Source organism: Bubalus kerabau, chromosome 4 (genome assembly GCF_029407905.1).
Source record: "Bubalus kerabau isolate K-KA32 ecotype Philippines breed swamp buffalo chromosome 4, PCC_UOA_SB_1v2, whole genome shotgun sequence".
Lineage (NCBI taxonomy): Eukaryota > Metazoa > Chordata > Mammalia > Artiodactyla > Bovidae > Bubalus > Bubalus kerabau.
The window spans coordinates 157,990,263-158,007,604 of NC_073627.1; the positions used below are offsets into that span (position 1 = coordinate 157,990,263).

The window sequence follows — 17,342 nt, forward strand, 5'->3', positions numbered from 1 at the left end:
TCTGGGGAACTTCTCTTAGGCTGACTGAGGTTATTCTTGGGATGGGCACAGCTTGGGAAGCTCACAAGGGCCTTGCCAGTTCTGTCTTTATTATCCTGAATGCACTGGAGTTTGGTAATGAAGTTGTGCAGTTTTGTGTCTGACTAGAACCTTCCAGGGTAATGGTCCCGTGGACTTCTCTGAAATTCGGTTTCCCATGTATGCAACCATAGATGTAATGGTTAGAGGAGATAACTGGTTTATCTGCTCTGGAAAACCAGATCTGATAAAACATTGAGGCTCATTATGGTTATCAATAGGGATTTTAATGTCAGCAAGGCTGGCTGCCTGATTTATGGGACCTAGGGCAAAATGAAAATTTGGGGTCCCTTGTTCACATCGTTAATAATTTTGAGGCAGGGACAGCAGAGCATTAAGGCAAGTGTGGGGCTTTTCCAAGCATGGGTGAGTGACTGCACTGGTTGTCTGTCCAGGAATCAACTGTGGATGTCAGCATGGGTGGCTACCTATCTTCCCACCATCCCATGGAGTCCCTGTGATGACGGAGCTGGACAGCTTCAGGAGGGACAGTATGTACCTGGGTTATGGGAAGCCTCCATCAACCTGGACAAGAAAGTTTCTAGCCTTTAAATGAAAGTTGGGAGTCAGCATTTCCTTCCAGAAGACAGCCTAGGCAGAGAACTACAATATACAGCAGCAGATTCATCAGTCAGAAGACATTCAGTAAAAAAAAGAGTTGCCCCGATGTAAGGTCCAAAGGCTAAAACTTGGGGCTTCCTTGGCCGAAAGGAGTCAGAAACCTTAAACAAAAAGGCTCAGTGACAACAATCTGTGTAGCTCACCCTCTAAGCAAGAACGACTAAGCAGAAAGAACAGGCTCATTTTCTGCTATGATTTCTACAAAGATAGCACTAAAACAAGACTATAAAATCTGTAAAACCTGCTGCTAACTGACTTGGTAGAGAACGCTTAATTAGCAACATCCAGAGGTTAAAATACAGTTTAGACTCTGTCTTTTGTTAAAAAAAAAAATAAAGTCACATTATTTTATGGCCAATGTATTAATGTTACATAGATCTATTGGGAATGATTTTTCCCACTATAAAAGGATTCTCCATAGCAGAAGTGTGTCTAAAGGCCCACTGTCACTTAAAAATGTAAGGAGTTGACAGTTCTTTTCTTTTTAACTGGAGGATAATTGCTTTACAATTTCCCTGATGGCTCAGCAGTAAAGAATTTTCCTGCAATGCAGGAGATATGGGTTCCTTCTCTGGGTCGGGAAGATCCCCTGGAGAAGGAAATGGTAACCCACTCCAGTATTCTTGCCTGGAAAATGCCATGGACAGAGGAGCCTGGCAGGCTACAGTCCATGGGGTCTCAAAGAGTTGGACACAACCTAGGTACTAAACAACAACAATAACAATTGCTTTACATGTTGTGTTAGTTTCTGTGATACAGCAACGTGAATCAGCCGTAAGTATGCATATATCTTCTCCTTCTTGAGTCTCCCTCCCAACCTTATCCCTCTAGGTTGAGGAGTTGACAGCTCTTGTTCTCCTCCCTTGATAGAAATGACTGACTATTGGGACAGCTTAGGAAATGGAGAGGCAGGAGACTGCAGCTGGCTGAGTCAGAGTCCAGGTGTTAGGGGAGATAAAGTGTGCTGAAGCTCATCCAGAGTTGAATAGGGTGTTAAGAAATAATCAGGTCCATTGCAGGTCTTTAGACCTGTTCACAGATAAACTGAGGCACATTAACATTTTGAACAGCTTATTAGGGCAAAACTCAGGATTAGAACCAGGCAGCGCCGAGCCAGAAGTGGTTAGGAGCGTGCTGCTGATAGGAGCCAGGACAAAGGCTTATAAAGAGAAATTGTGGAGGGAAAGAAGTTATTTGACGGGCCATAGCTTGAAAGCTTAGTTGCTTGTCCTCAGCGTTTTGGTTTTGTAACCCTGAGGCATTTAAGGGCTTAGATTTTGGTTTGCTTACGTGGGCCACCACAAGTGCCATGTCAGTCTAACGGCCTCCTGGTTTAATTAATTTAAGACTGTATTTATTACATTACATACCATAAGGAATGTAGGGGTCTTCTGTGGCTTCAGTGGGATCTTTGAGGCTGAAGATTTAGAAAAGTCTTTAGTTTGTAGCTGTTTTCTGAACTGCAGATTCAGACCTCATCCTCGTATGTCCCCAGTCACACTGAGCTTGTGGGTTTCTCACTGTGCCTTTCTCCTTGATGTTCCTTCTGCCTATCTTGGACATTCACCACCAACATTCCCACCACACTGTCTTTCTAGCTTACTAACTGCTTCACATTCTTCTTCTTCGGTTCAAATGTAGTTCTTCCTGAAAGCCTACTTCACTTCTCTTTCTGATATTTATGTCCTTCCTCCAGCATCCTTCCCCACATACCATGCTTATGGAAAACTGTAGATTAACTAATCTTCTTTCTCAGAACTAAAACATCTTAGAGTCAGGACCAATCTCGTCATGGTGTTATATTTTCAATTCCTTAAAAGTGCCTGAAGCAAAGTGTATGTACAATAATTTTACATGTTGGATGAATGAATGAGTAAATAAATAAATGGACACTATAATTCCAGAGGGGCAAGTGAAGAAGTGATTTCCATATTCTGGGCCCTTCGTCTAAGAAAAATTGTTCTGAAGTGGTTAGCAGAGGGGTGGGAAATGTACGCATTACTGGAAAGTGAAAGTGTTAGTTGCTCAGTCCTGTCTGATTCTTTGCAACCCATGAATTGTAGTCTACCAGGCTCCGCTGTCCATGGACTTCTCCAGACAAAAATACTGGGGTAGGTCGTCATTCCCTTCTCTGGGGATCTTCCTGAATCAGGGATCAAACCTGGGTCTCCTGCATTGCAGGCAGATTCTTTACCATCGGAGCCACCAAGCAAGCATTACTTACATGTAGCTTAATTAGCTGGTTGCTACTGAGAACACATTTAGGTAGAGTAAATCTGGAGCTTGTTTTCTCACTGCTTCTGTAAGAGGTGATGTGGAGAATTATTTCATGTTTCTATGCTGGCTGTATATCCGTATGGCCTTTTGTCATTCACTCTCTTGCTCCTTCAAAAGTGTGTCTCTCTGCAAAACTTGTGACTCTATTCAGGAAATTGCGGGGATGGCTGAAGGGGATGGAACGGGTTCCTGCTGTGTGCTCTTACCACTCCCAGGGCCATGACTGGGGCTCTGGCAAGCAGTGAGCTTGGTAACTGGCTGGTTGCTGCTTGCTCTTATCTCTCCTTCCCTGCTTGACACCGACTTTGGTTACTCAAGTTCCTTTGGGATAGCCAAGATCTCAGTGCTGAGTTTACTTCCCAGTGAAACAGCCCCTGCAAACATGGGACCACCTGCCTCAACTATGCCATTGCTCTGAAAGGTTGGTCCAAGAGACCAAGTGGTAGCCAAATGAGAAAGTGATGGGGTGAGTTAATTTAAATGACCCAGGAAATCCAAAGGGTCAGAGTCACCTCCTGTGGGAACTCTGGCTTCTTGATTTCAGCACCTGCACAAGAATCTTGGCAGTGGACATGCAGGTGATTGACAGGTAAGCATTTCTAATTTTCTTGTGTTCTTTCCACAGTGTGTTAAGTACACTTAAAAGGAAATAGATTTGTAAATTCAACAAGTTATGAAAGATGTGGATTATGAAAGTCCTGTATTATAGACCCACCAGTAGCACCAAAAACTGTTAGGATGAGAAATAAATTTGAAGAAAATCTAACCCCTTGATTTCTTAGATAATCATAGTAATTAACATTCCTTGAGAATTTGCTGTGTACCAGCGTAAGTATTATCTTTCTGTTATCTCTGTTAATCCTCAAAATAACTCTGAGAGGTAGGTTTTATTATTCTCATTTTAAAGATGAAGAAATTGATGTTCAGAGAAGTGAAATACATTACTTGATATCATGAAACTAATGGGCAGTAAATCAGAGTTAAGACCCATAAGACCCTCGATTTTGTATCTATTATAATATTGGCTGCTATTTGTTTTTAATATGATAGATACTGGTATGAGCCCTTTACAGGCACAAGATCATTACATCTTTATAACTTTGAGAGACAAATGTTATGTTGACTAGACAAATCAGCAAACTGAGATTCCAAGAGGTTAAGGGGTTTATTCAAGGTCAAGCAGCAGAAATGGACTAGAAATCAGGCCTTCTTTCAGGCAAGTGTGCCTTTAATTCTTTCAGGTCATGTCTATGTCTTTAAATTTATAAGGAATTCTTGACAATTTTGTTTTCAGATCCTAAGAGGAAAGGTGGGGAAAGTTAGTGCGGGACTGCCTATGGGTATTTAGCACTTTTTCAGCCCACCTGTGTTCTCTCTCAGGTATCCCAGAGGTTGGCAGCTTGGTACTACTTTTCCCAGAATCCTTTGCCAGCATCATTCTATTTATTTAATGGATTTCACCCATGAAAGAAATTTGCAGGTTTGGGAAAGGAAGAGGAGCAGCAGTCATCCTACTTCATATCCCATCTCCTACAACTTCCTGTCCCCTCATTTACTCCACTCTAGCCCTCTCATCCTCTCTGCTGTGTCACAGATATCCCAAATGTGTGTGTGCTCAGTCACTAAGTTGTGATCCCATGGGCTATAGCCTGCCAGGCTCCCCTGTCCATGGAATTTTCCAGGCAGGAATACTGGAGTGGGTTTGCCATTTACTCCTCCAGGGGATCTTCCTGACCCAGGGATCCATCCCGTATCTTCTGTGTTTCCTGCATTGGCAGGTGGATTGGTAATGCTCCAAGAATGCTACACTATTAGGCATTTTGCACTTGATCATTCTTCTACCTGGATTGTTCTTTCCTAAGATTCCACATGGCTTCCTCCATCACCTCTTTCAGGTCTTTATTCAAATGTCCCCTACTTACTGAAATCCTCTCTGAGAACTTCATTTAAAATTTTAAAATCTGTCCTGGAAAATGCTGTCTCTCATTTCTTGCTTCAGTTTACTTCATAGCATTTATAATTGTCTGATATCTATTTTAGTTTCCACTAGAAGGTAAGCTCCACAAAGGCAACTATTCATATCTGTTAATTACTGATTTCCTAGTAACATAACTGGTTCAAATTAGGCACTGAATAAATATTTCACAAATGAATGGGGATAAATTCTGCCCTGACAGGTGACTGCAGGTGGTAACTCTGTGCATGGGGCACTGATGCAATCCGTAAGTCAATTGTAAGAATCTCATTTGTTGTTTTGATACAGAGCCCACCCTTACTTCTGCCTTTACTTCTGTTCTTTCTTGCTACTCTGATCTGTAAGGGCATCTGTAAGGGCAAAATTGGATAAAAGGTCCAATTTTCCATAAAAAATGCAGATGGCATTATCAGAAAGACTCTGTACAATGGGGAGTATCACCCTGCCAAGCATTTCTAAAGTCTTTATTGTGTCAGTCAGTGATGCATTGGAGAGGAGGCAGGAGGGCTGTCTGCCCTGGTGGGAAGGAGTATTTTCTTGTTTAGAATTGCCAGTGCAATGAATAAATAATAAAAGTTGATAGTAAAATAATAATTCTATTTTTATTAAATAATTCTGAAATAATAATATTATGAAATAATTATGAATAAAATTGTGATATCACAAAAAAATTGTGATAATAAAAACTTGACTTTTGTCTTTGCTTATAGTCTTTTCCAGAAAATGTACCCATCATTGCCTTCATGGAAATGGACGACTCCCACTCCCCTACCCTTGGTGCATTACAGATAGCAGCATAAAGGTGGCTGAGGGTCCAAAGCTGACCTCTAGCTGGTGCTCATTACCACAATGATTGGGAGCTCACCGTAGCAACACCTCTGCCACTGCACACACTGTTTATTTGCAAGAAAAGTTACTGTGGGCACTAATGTGTGCATACGTGCTAAGTCACTTCAGTTGTGTCTGACTCTTTGAGACCGTATGGCCTGGCTCTTCTGTCCATGGCATTCTCCAGGCAAGGGGACTGGAGTGGGTTGCCATGCCCTCCTCCAGTGGGTATTCCCAATCTAGGGCCTGAACCCACATCTCTTATGTCTCCTGCATTGGCAGACGGGTTCTTTACTAGTAGCACCACCTGGGAAGGTGGACACTAAAACATCTTGAATTTGTTCACTGCTTCCTGATAGCCCAATCTAATTTCTGCGTCCTGAATTTCCATGTTGGTGTGGAGGTTTCTAGGTTATATTATCTACTGCTCTATAACAAATCACTCTAAAACTTAATGGCTTGATACAGGACCAGTTATCTCAGAGTTTCTGTGTGCTAGGAGTCCAGGCATTTTAACTGGATATTCTGTTTCAGGGTCTCTGTGGGTGACGGGCCTTCCCGAGACCTTAATTGTTGGAGCCTTGTTAGGATTGTACTAGGGCTCTCAGGAAATGGAGTGGAGTTACTGAGACCAAATGTGTTAATAGAACCAGATTATACTAGGCTGCCATCATGGTGGAGGCAGGTCTGCAGTCTCAACTCAAGGTTCAGCTGGGGAAGCATGCACTTCCGAGCTCACTCACGTGGTTGTTGGAAGAACTCGGGCCTCAGTATCTCGATGGCTTGTTGGCCAGAGGTTGCCCTCAGTTCCTCGCAATGTGGGCCTTTTCATAGAGTATCTCACAATATGGTAGAGTGAGCAAGTTAGAGGGTAAGAAGAGCACCAGCAGGAGGGAGAGAGCTAGCAAGACGGAAGTCACAGTGACCTAATCTTGAAAGTGGTATTCCATCATTTTTATCAGAAGCAGTTGGACTTCCCTTGTGTCTCAGACAGTAAAGAATCTGCCCACAATGCAGGAGGCCAAAGTTCCATCCCTGGGTTGGGAAAATCCCTCTGGAGAAGGAAATGGCAACCCACTCCAGTATTCTTGCCTGGGAAATCCCATGGACAGAGGAGCCTGGAAGGCTACAGGCCATGAGGTTACAAAGAGTTGGACATGACTGAGTAGCTGACATACACTAGGCTCAGCACACACACATACATGGGAGGAAATTCCACAGATGTGTGAATATAAAAAAGCAGAGATTACTGAGAGTCATTTCAGATACTGCCCACTGCACTGGATTTCTTTTTCAAGTTAGTCCACATATTTTAAATGTTCAATCACTGGACCTCGAGAGTTGTATTTCCTTAAGCCAGGTTCTGTTTTTGCTGTATCTTGTGTAAATTCCTTGAAGTTTCTAGCTGAATAATGGGTTTATTTTCTGAGTTACACTGAGAATGAAATTTTTTTCTGCTTTGAAATTTCCAAGGAATCAAATACTATTTTTATATGGGATTTTTTTTACTATTTTTTTTTAAATATGTGCATGGGCAATACAGTTTTTGAGGTCTTGCATATGAAAATGTCTTGCTGTTGTTGTTCAGTCACTATATCATGTTGAACTCTTTGCGACTGCAGCATGCCATGCTTCTCTGTCCTTCATTGTCTTCTGGAGTTTGCTCAAACATATCCATTGAGTTGGTGATGCCATCCAACCATCTCATCCTCTGTCATCCTCTTCTCCTCATGCCCTCAATCTTTCCCAGCATCAGGGACTTTTTCAATGAGTTGGCTGTTTGCATAAGGTGACCAAAATACTGGAGCTTCAGCTTCAGCATCAGTCCTTCCAATGAATATTCAGGACTGATTTCCTTTAGGATGGACTGGTTTGATCTCCTTGCAGTCCAAGGGACTCTCAAGAGTCTTCTCCAACACCACAGTTCAAAAGCACCAATTCTTTGGCGCTGAGCTTTCTTTATGGTCCAATTCTCACATCCATACATGACTACTGGAAAAACCATAGCCTTGAGTAGATGGACCTTTGTTGGCAAAGTGATGTCTCTGCCTTTTAATATGCTTTCTGGGTTTGTCATAGCTTTTATTCCAAGGAGCAAGCATCTTTAAATTTCGGGGCTGCAGCACTGTTTATAATAGCCAGGACATGGAAGCAACCTAGATGTCCATCAGCAGATGAATGGATAAGAAAGCTATGGTACATATACACAATGGAGTATTACTCAGCCATTAAAAAGAATACATTTGAATCAGTTCTAATGAGGTGGATGAAACTGGAGCCTATTATACAGAGTGAAGTAAGCCAGAAAGAAAAACACCAATACAGTATACTAACGCATATATATGGAATTTAGAAAGATGGTAACAATAACCCTGTGTACGAGACAGCAAAAGAGACACTGATGTATAGAACAGTCCTATGGACTCTGTGAGAGAGGGAGAGGGTGGGAAGATTTGGGAGAATGGCATTGAAACATGTAAAATATCATGTATGAAACGAGTTGCCAGTCCAGGATCGATGCACGATACTGGATGCTTGGGGCTGGTGCACTGGGACGACCCAGAGGGATGGAATGGGGAGGGAGGAGGGAGGAGGGTTCAGGATGGGGAACACATGTATACCTGTGGCAGATTCATTTTGATATTTGACAAAACTAATACAGTTATGTAAAGTTTAAAAATAAAATAAAATTAAAAAAAAAATTTCGGGGCTGCGGTCACCGTCCACAGTGATTTTGGAACCCAAGAAAACCCTGGATTGGGTTGCCATTTTCTACTCCAGGGGATCTTCCCAACCCAGGGATTGAAGCCACATCTCCTGCATTGGCAGATGGGTTCTTTACCACGGGGCCACCTGGGAAGCCCAAGTAAATATTAACAAGACACTTGTTTTGAATGAGAACTCTCACCATCATGTGTATTACAAGGGCATAATAGATTTTGTCTAATTAGTTGAACATGATATATAAAGTTTTTGTGATTCTTATGTTTTAAACTTTACTTGTAAGGTATGTTATTTTTCTATTATTGGGATAAAATGGCACCTATGACAAATAGCTTTATAATCTTGCTTTGTGTATGCTATAAATGTCTACCTGAAAATTATTTTTGAGGCAACTACCTCAAGTTTAATCTATCTGCCAATCTTGAGGAATATTGCTGTCAAAAATTATGACGAAGTACTCCAAAGTGTACATATTCATGGCCACTGCTTCATTTCTGTCCTCAGAATTCATGATTACATCTAACATAGTGACACAAACTCAGGGCAAAAAATCCGAGAAAGCAGAACGTAAGCCATGCAGAGTACTTTCCCCATCTTTATCAGGTGTTAAAAACATCAGCCTGAGAGTGATTGATGAGCAGGAGGATATCATAAAACCACAAGCTTTTTAAGGCCTTTTCTGATATGCTGAAAATCAAAAAATGCAAAGCCAGACTTTAAAACTCATGTGCTTTTTCATCTGGAGTTTAAACTTTGGCCCTGACCACCTTTGATTAACAGTAGAACTACTAGACTTCTCATGGTATAAATAAACACACCTGTGGACCAGAGATCAAATGTTGCTTAATCTATTGATGAATAGAAAAATCTGCACATTTATTTACTTTTGGAATGCACTGGAACAGCTTCTATTTGTTCCAGAGAACCAACTATGTGAGTCTCTTTCAAACTCTGCATTCAATGACATCACAATGATAGCCTGAAACTGATCATGTTGGGAGGATTTATGTCATACAAATTGGCAAAGGCTACAGTTAGGGCTTCCTTTCCCTCCAGAGAGCCAGTTGTTAACCATTTATCAGCATACCACTGTTATTATGGCCCTTTTAATCCTTTCTTTCTTGGCGATTACATGATTATATTTAGTTTATTTATATTAAACCTGTCAGCTTTCATATAGGAATTGAGTCAGCAAAAAACAATGGATTTGAATTTTCATAAGTTTGCTTTTATCACAAGAGCAGAAACCCATATCCAAACAGCGATTTTGTACCTTTTTCATAAGGAATTGTTGGTTGTAATTAAGAATCACAAAAAGGTGAACACTGTAAGCTAGGTCCTCTCTGATTTTTTAAATTATTATTAATCTTTCCAAACTAAAAGATACATTTCTGTTTTAGTTTTTCTTAAGATTTAATGTCAGTTTGAAGTTGAATGCCTCCAATTATATTAATAACAAACTCAATTTCATCTCCCCTATAGTGTGTTTTCGGAGAAGGCAATGGCACCCCACTCCAGTACTTTTGCCTGGAAAATCCCATGGACGGAGGAGCCTGGTAGGCTGCAGTCCATGGGGTCGCTAAGAGTCAGGCATGACTGAGTGACTTCACTCTCACTTTTCACTTTCATGCATTGGGGAAGGAAATGGCAACCCCCTCCAGTGTTCTTGCCTGGAGAATCCCAGGGATGGGGGAGCCTGGTGGGCTGCCGTCTATGGGGTCGCATAGAGTCGGACACGACTGAAGCGACTTAGCAGCAGCAGCAGCAGCAGACTGTGTTTTATAGATGACTGTTCCTAGCTTAGGGTCCTGCTTCCATTTCTGCTCCATCACCTGGAGCATGGAGGTCCCATCCCCTAGAGCATGGGGGAAAGTTGTCTGAGAGGAGCACCCTGAGAAGTAAGGAAGCAGGGGTTCCAGGAAACTGCTGACCTTGACCCTGCTGTCTGCTCCATCTCTCGACTTCCTCAATAGTTCTTTCTTTCTCAGTCTTTCCAATCTCTCTTCATCATGATCTAGTTATTTATTGTGCTAACTGGGTTGCATTTATATTGCTGACTTTAATTTTATTTTATTACTTTTTTTTAATTTTTTTTTCAATTTTATTTTATTTTAAACTTTACATAATTGTATTAGCTTTGCCAGAAACAGTTGATGGGAAAGACAACTGTACAGTCATGTAGATGACCCAGGTGAGAAAGCAGTTTGTCATCTCCTTAAATGCACATTTAAAAAATGCACGTTTAATATTTATTTGAGGAAGAGGGTCTGTCGGCCCCTGTTAAGAATCCTTTGTTGTTTCAACATGAAAACACTCTTCTTGTCTGTTCTGCAGGACCGATTTACATGTGGTTGACTGTGAAAGGATCTGAGGACCCAGGGTGGAGTCAACTGGCACCTTGTTTTCAAGTTAATTCAGTAATATTTTAATGTTCCTTAGAGAAATACTTCTCGACCAATGATGTGCATATCTCTCACCTGGAAATCTTATTAAAAGCAGATTCAGAGTTCAGTGAATTCTGATTCAGTCTGAGCCCGGGCCTGACATTCTGCATTCATAACAAGTTCCCACGTGATGCTGATATTTCTGGTCCAGGGCCCACACTTTGTCAGGGATGGTTGCGACGGTGTATGTCACATCCCCTTTACTCTGGCTTGAATGGAAGGGTCTGTATTTCTCTATGAAAAGTGGGTGGGGAGAATGATAAGCCAGTTTTCTTTTTTAAACTTGTTTTATTTATTTATAGATTTTTACATGTGAATCCTTAAAACATTTTTTGGGAGGTGAGTGGTTTACTGGCCCCTTCCCTTAAAAAAAAAAAAAAAAAAATCCCTGCTTATTTTAGATATCTTGCCCAAAAAGAGGTTTATACTCTTAGGCGAGAATTATATGATTCTATGATTTTGAAATTTACATTTCAAAGTCCCTACTTAGAACATGAGATATAAAAGCTCTGATAGGCTTATACTGTGACAGTTTTTAAAGATTTTGATCTGCTCAGTAGGAATCCTTGCAAAGAAAATTCTTTTAAAATGAGTAACAAAGGACAGGGAAACTGAAAAACACAAAACATGAAGCCCACCCTTTGTGTGGTGATTTAAAGTGAACACCTAGATAGTGATATTTCCGTAAGAATTGTTGTCATGATAAGCAGGTAAATCTGCATCTTTATGTACTAAGGCATTCTGATTGATCACTCTGGGGACATGAAGCTGCCATCCATTAAGCAGATTCCCCACCCCACATGCAGATTTTAAGTCTGTAAATCTGAGCAGACCTCATGCTGCCTGTGTATGTCCTTGCCAGGCTCATGTTAGATGCTCAATAAATGCCTGTTGGATGAATGGAATCCGGAGGAAATTCACATGTGTAAGTTGCACACACGCCTGCACTGTGTAAACAATAGTTGCCACAAGCACATGCTTCAGAAATGATTCCTCCCACACTGACCTCTTCAGACCTGGGAGATGGGGAGTCTTCTTTTGTTGGGCTTTGTGATCTGATGCCAGCTGTGTCTACAAAGGTCCCCTCAATCACTTCAGCCAACATTGAGTTTTTCTCATCCAAACACGCACAACAGTTATCCTAGTTCATATTTCTGCTATTTGTACTTGAAAACACTGCATCTCCAGAAACCACTGAAATTTCTTTTTTATTAGGTACTTTTCTCTATAGGAGCTTTTCTGAGAGACTGTATTCTTATATTTAAGAGCTTCCCTGGTGGCGCAGAGGTTAAAGCGTCTGCCTGCAGTGTGGGAGACCTGGGTTCAATTCCTGGGTCGGGAAGATCCCCTGGAGAAGGAAATGGCAACCCACTCCAGTATTCTTGCCTGGAGAATCCCATGAATGGAGGAGCTTGGTGGGCTACAGTCCGCGGGTCGCAAAGAGTCGGACAGGACTCAGTGACTTCACTTTTACTTAAAAAAAATTATTTATTTTTAATTGAAGGATAATTGCTTTACAGAATTTTGTTGTTTTTTTGTCAAACATCAACATGAATCAGCCATAGGTGTACATACATCCCCTCCTTCCCTTCTCCCTCCTCATCCCACCCCTCCTGGTTGATACAGAGCCCCTGTTTCAGTTCCCTGACATAAAATTCCCATTGGCTTATGTATGTTATATATGGTAATGTAAGATTCCATGTTGTGCCCTCCATACATCTCACCCTCTCCTCCCTTCTCCCAGTGTCTGTAAGTCTGTTTTCTAAGTCTGTTTTCTAAGTCTGTTTCTCCATTGTTGCCTTGCAAATAAATTTATCAGTACATCTTTCTAGATTCCATATATATGCAGTAGTATATGATGTTTATGTTTCTCTTTCTGACTCACTTCACTCTGTATAATAGGCTCTAGGTTCATCCACCTCATTAGAATTGATTCAAATGTGTTCCTCTTTATGGCTGAGTAATATTTCATTGTGTATGAAATATTACAGCTTCTTTATCCTTTCATCTGTTAGTGGACATCTAGGTTGCTTCCATGTCCTAGCTATTGTAAATAGTGCTAAAGTGAACATTGGGGTACATGTGTCTTTTTCAATTTTGGTTTCCTCAGGGTATATGCCTAGGAGTGGGATTGCTGTGTCATATGGTGGTTTTATTCCTAGTTTTTTAAGGAATCTCCATGCTGTCTTCCATAGTGGCTATATCAATTTGCATTCCCACCAACAGTGCAAGAGTGTCCCCTTTTCTCCACACCCTCTCCAGAATTTATTGTTTGTAGACTTTTTAATGATGGCCATTCTGCCTGCTGTGAGGTGATATCTCATGGTAGTTTTGATTTGAATTTCTCTAATAATGAGCAGTGTTGAGCATTTTTTCATGTGTTTGTTAGCCATCTGTATGTCTTCTTTGGAGAAATGTCTATTTAAGTCTTTTTCCCACTTTTTAATTGGGTTGTTTGTTTTTCTGGTATTGAGTTGTATGAGCTGCTTGTATATTTTGGAAATTAATCCTTTGTCAGTTGTTTAATTTGCTATTATTTTCTCCCATTCTGAGCGTTGTCTTTTCACCCTTTTTATAGTTTCCTTTGCTGTGCAAAAGCTTTTAAATTTAAGTAGGTCCCACTTGTATACTTTTGTTTTTATTTCTATTACTCTAGGAGGTGGGTCTACTGAAATTCTGAAAAGTAGAGACAATGTCATATTATTCTTGTGGGTTCCATTCTTCTATCATAGAGCCAGTATTCAATTAAAATTTTTATTAAATTGATTTTCCTGCTTTGATAGGTGATTGTTGATGACTCTTTATTTGTTACATAACTCTGTCAAATATTTCAGGCAAGGCTGAGCCCTTTTCAGACTCAGCCAAACAAAATGTCATTGCTTTAAGAAAATTTCTTATTACTCGGCCTTTGAAACCTCCATAATACAGATCTTGACAAAAAAGGCTTAGGTATGTTTCTCCAAGGCTCAGCAAGGCTGGTGGTCTGTGTATTTCCCCAAGGTGGAGTTGAGAATAGTTTTATTATATTTATAGTTCCATCAGATATTAATAGTTGATGTTTTCTCTCTATTTTTTTTTAAAGGGTCAACTGAGTGTGACTTTGGTATGATTATTTCAACCAGTCAATACTCTGAGAAAAGCAACCCAGCTAAATTATGAGGAGACATAGGTAATTATTTTTAAATGCCCATAATAGCTGATAATCCTGGAAGTTTAATCTAGACTGTATCTTCTTGTAGGTGCTTCATTGAAAGAGTTTACCTTATCTTTGCAGCAACACTGTGAGTTAAGTAATATATTACTTCTAGGTAGAGTGAGAGACTGAGGCTCAGAGAATTAAAGTCACTTTCCCAGTGTTAAGGGGCATGGAAATGCGGAGCTGGGACTTGGTCTCAGGCTGTCTCTAAAACTGTCTTGTCCGATATAGTAGCCACTAGCCACATGCAACTATTTAAATAGATTGTTACATCCAATTAAAAATCCAGTTTCTCAGTGACACTGACCACATTGCAAATCATTGCAGAAGTTCTGTTGGACAGCTCTGCTCTAGTGCCTGAGCCTGCTGGCAGCCTGTTGGTTATGCTGCCAATTAAGAACCTCTCCAGAGAAGGGGGAGGGCAGTGTCTGTGTGCGTGTGTGTGTGTGTGTGTGTGTGTAGACCTGAGCAGCAGAGTGGGTGAGGAAGGGAAGACCTCTCATTCATCCTGGACCTGGGTTGGTGGCCTCAATAGGCAGTGAGAGCTGTTTGGAATAGATAGTGGAACAGCCATTGTGGGGGAGGACCCCCACCAGATTGTTGGGAATTCTGGGGAGCTACTGTAAAGGCTAAGTGGCTGGGCTAGAGAGAGAGAAAGAAAAAAGGAAGTCTGCAGACCAGCAGCCAGCAATAACCATCCACCTCTGCCTGGGCCATGTCTGTCCTCGGGGCCCACTCCCTTGAACAGGACTTTCCCCAGGCCCCTGAGGGACGCTGGAGAAGTATGAAAACACAGCACATAACTTGAGAACCTCTGACTGACTGACCACTTTAGGTCCACTGGGGCTTAGATGGCCTGATGACTGCAGAGTCATTCCTGACAGGCTCTCAGGAGCGGGATTCTGATTGCTTTACACATGCTGACTAGCATCTCAGTTCAGAGTGACCGTCTCAGACACAACGACTGCTCCAGGCACGCACTGAGATAAAAATGACAGCTATGGCTTGCACTCAGCGTATCCCAGGCACCATGTCTAGGTGTTGTAAGATAGTAAGTATAAGCCCTAGTTATTATTTTTGTTTATTTATATTTTATTTATATATTCTTTTAGTTTTTACAACAATTCTATAAGGTATGGATGTTTGTGTAGATTACTATTATTATCATTCTTATTTGATACACGAGGAAACAGCCACAGAGACTTGATAACACGGCTACAGAGGGGCAGAGGGGCAGGTGAACCTCGTCAGCCTGGACCCTTGGTCCACATTCTTAATCGCCACCCTGAGTTTCTTTGCTGGCCCGGTGTGGATGTCACTCTAAGTTGCAGTTGTCCATGTGCTTTATCTATACAAACAATGGGTCTTCAGTGTGGAATGGTTTTTGTGGTATTATTCCAGCTACAGATAGGTACCCACTGAGCTTTGAGAAACTGCTTATTTTGATTTATACATACCAACAGTGGTGATAGATATTTAGTAATTGGCAGAATTTTCATCTCTTTTTACATCAGACAAAGAAGTTTTACTCTGTCTGGTGGTAAATACTTTTTACTTGTTGTGAATTTTGTACAATGCCTTAGTTAGTATTTGTGAATGTATATATTTCTGAGTTTGCCTTAAGGACTAGAGTTTGATTTCAGTGATTTATCCCTGTGGTTTTAGTCACCAACAGCTGAGTGTTATTCTCTCAACAGCATAATCATTAAGTTCAGGAAGCATTATCTGAGAAAAATAAAAGTAGTAATTAAAAAAATTAAGTACAGCTATTAATATTCCATTAATTGTTATTAATGTAGGCCTTGCCAGTACTGCTAATATAAAACACAAAGGGCTAGTGTTTAGAAAATTAGTGCATACAGTGTTATGAACATAAACTGGAAAAACAAAAACCCAGAGGCTGTGTACTGGCCTTCATTAGATTGGTTGAGAAAGCTGAAAGCTATCGGTTAGCGTACTGCATAAATAACACTTGCCAGCAATGTGTTGAAGACCAAAGAATTTGCAAAATGATTAAAAACTGAAGAATGTCTTTTGAGACTGTGGTAGTCATGGCATCAAGTTCAGGTCAGTTCAGTCTCTCAGGCGTGTCTGACTCTTTGCGACCCCATGGAAAACTCTCTTTTCCATGACTACTGGAAAAACCATAGCTCTGACTAGATGAACCTTTGTCGGCAAAGTAATGTCTCTGCTTTTTAATATGCTGCCTAGGTTTGTCATAGCTTTTCTTCCAAGGAACAAGTGTCTTTTAATTTGATGACTGCAGTCACCATCCAAAGTGATTTTGTAGCCGAAAAAAATAGTCTGTCACTGTTTCCATTGTTTCCCCATCTATTTGCCATGAAGTGATATGACCAGATGCCATGATTTTAGTTGTCTGAATGTTGAGTTTTAAGCCAGCCTTTTCACCCTCTTCTTCATTTTCACTCAACACCAAACACAAGTCTGTTGAGTAGCGGGGATTTCTTATGTCTGAGGTGATTGGAAAACTTAGACAACTCTGGAATGCCACATGGGAGGGGTTCAGTTCAGTTCAGTCACTCAGTCATGTCCAACTCTTTGTGACCCCAAAGAGTCGCAAAGGTGTGCTTTGGACTGCAGCATGCCAGGCTTCCCTGTCCATCACCAACTCCTGGAGCCTACTCAAACTCATGTCCATTGTGTTGGTGATGCCATCCAACCATCTCATCCTCTGTCATCCCCTTCTCCTCCTGCCCTCAATCTTTCCCAGCATGGGGTTCTTTTCCAATGAGTCAGTTCTTTGCATCAGGTGGCCAAAGTATTGGAGTTTCCACTTCAGCATCAGTCCTTCCAATGAATATTCAGGACTGATTTCCTTTAGGATGGACTGGTTTGATCTCCTTGCAGTCCAAGGGACCTCCTTGCAGGTGGGGTGGTTTGAGTAATTTAATCCACCTAACTAGGATACCAAACTAAACTATAATTTGGGGGAAGTCTATAACTTTCATTACTACAAGGACACAACACAGTTGAAGGAGGCCATGGCTGGGGAATAGATTGCAACCATGATAAACCAGCTTGTACAGCATGGGCTCAGATGCGGCTTATCCACGAGCAAGCATGGCACTTAAAAGAGCAGCAAAGTTACAGTTTTGAATGAGGCTATTTTGGGTATATATGACTTGGAGAATTCAAAGGCTTAGGGAAGCCTCTGAAAACAGCACTGGTGTTCACAAAA

The 17,342-nt window shown here is 41.1% G+C and overlaps 1 long non-coding RNA gene across 1 annotated transcript in view; it reads left to right on the forward strand.

The window, feature by feature from the left end:
• LOC129650546 (uncharacterized) overlaps positions 1-11,014 on the forward strand; it is a 215,342-nt gene extending 204,328 nt beyond the window's left edge. The window contains exon 3 of the long non-coding RNA XR_008713814.1: positions 10,838-11,014. This is a non-coding gene — a long non-coding RNA (uncharacterized LOC129650546). The remainder of the gene's footprint in view (positions 1-10,837) is intronic.
• The last annotated feature ends 6,328 nt before the right edge of the window (positions 11,015-17,342 follow it).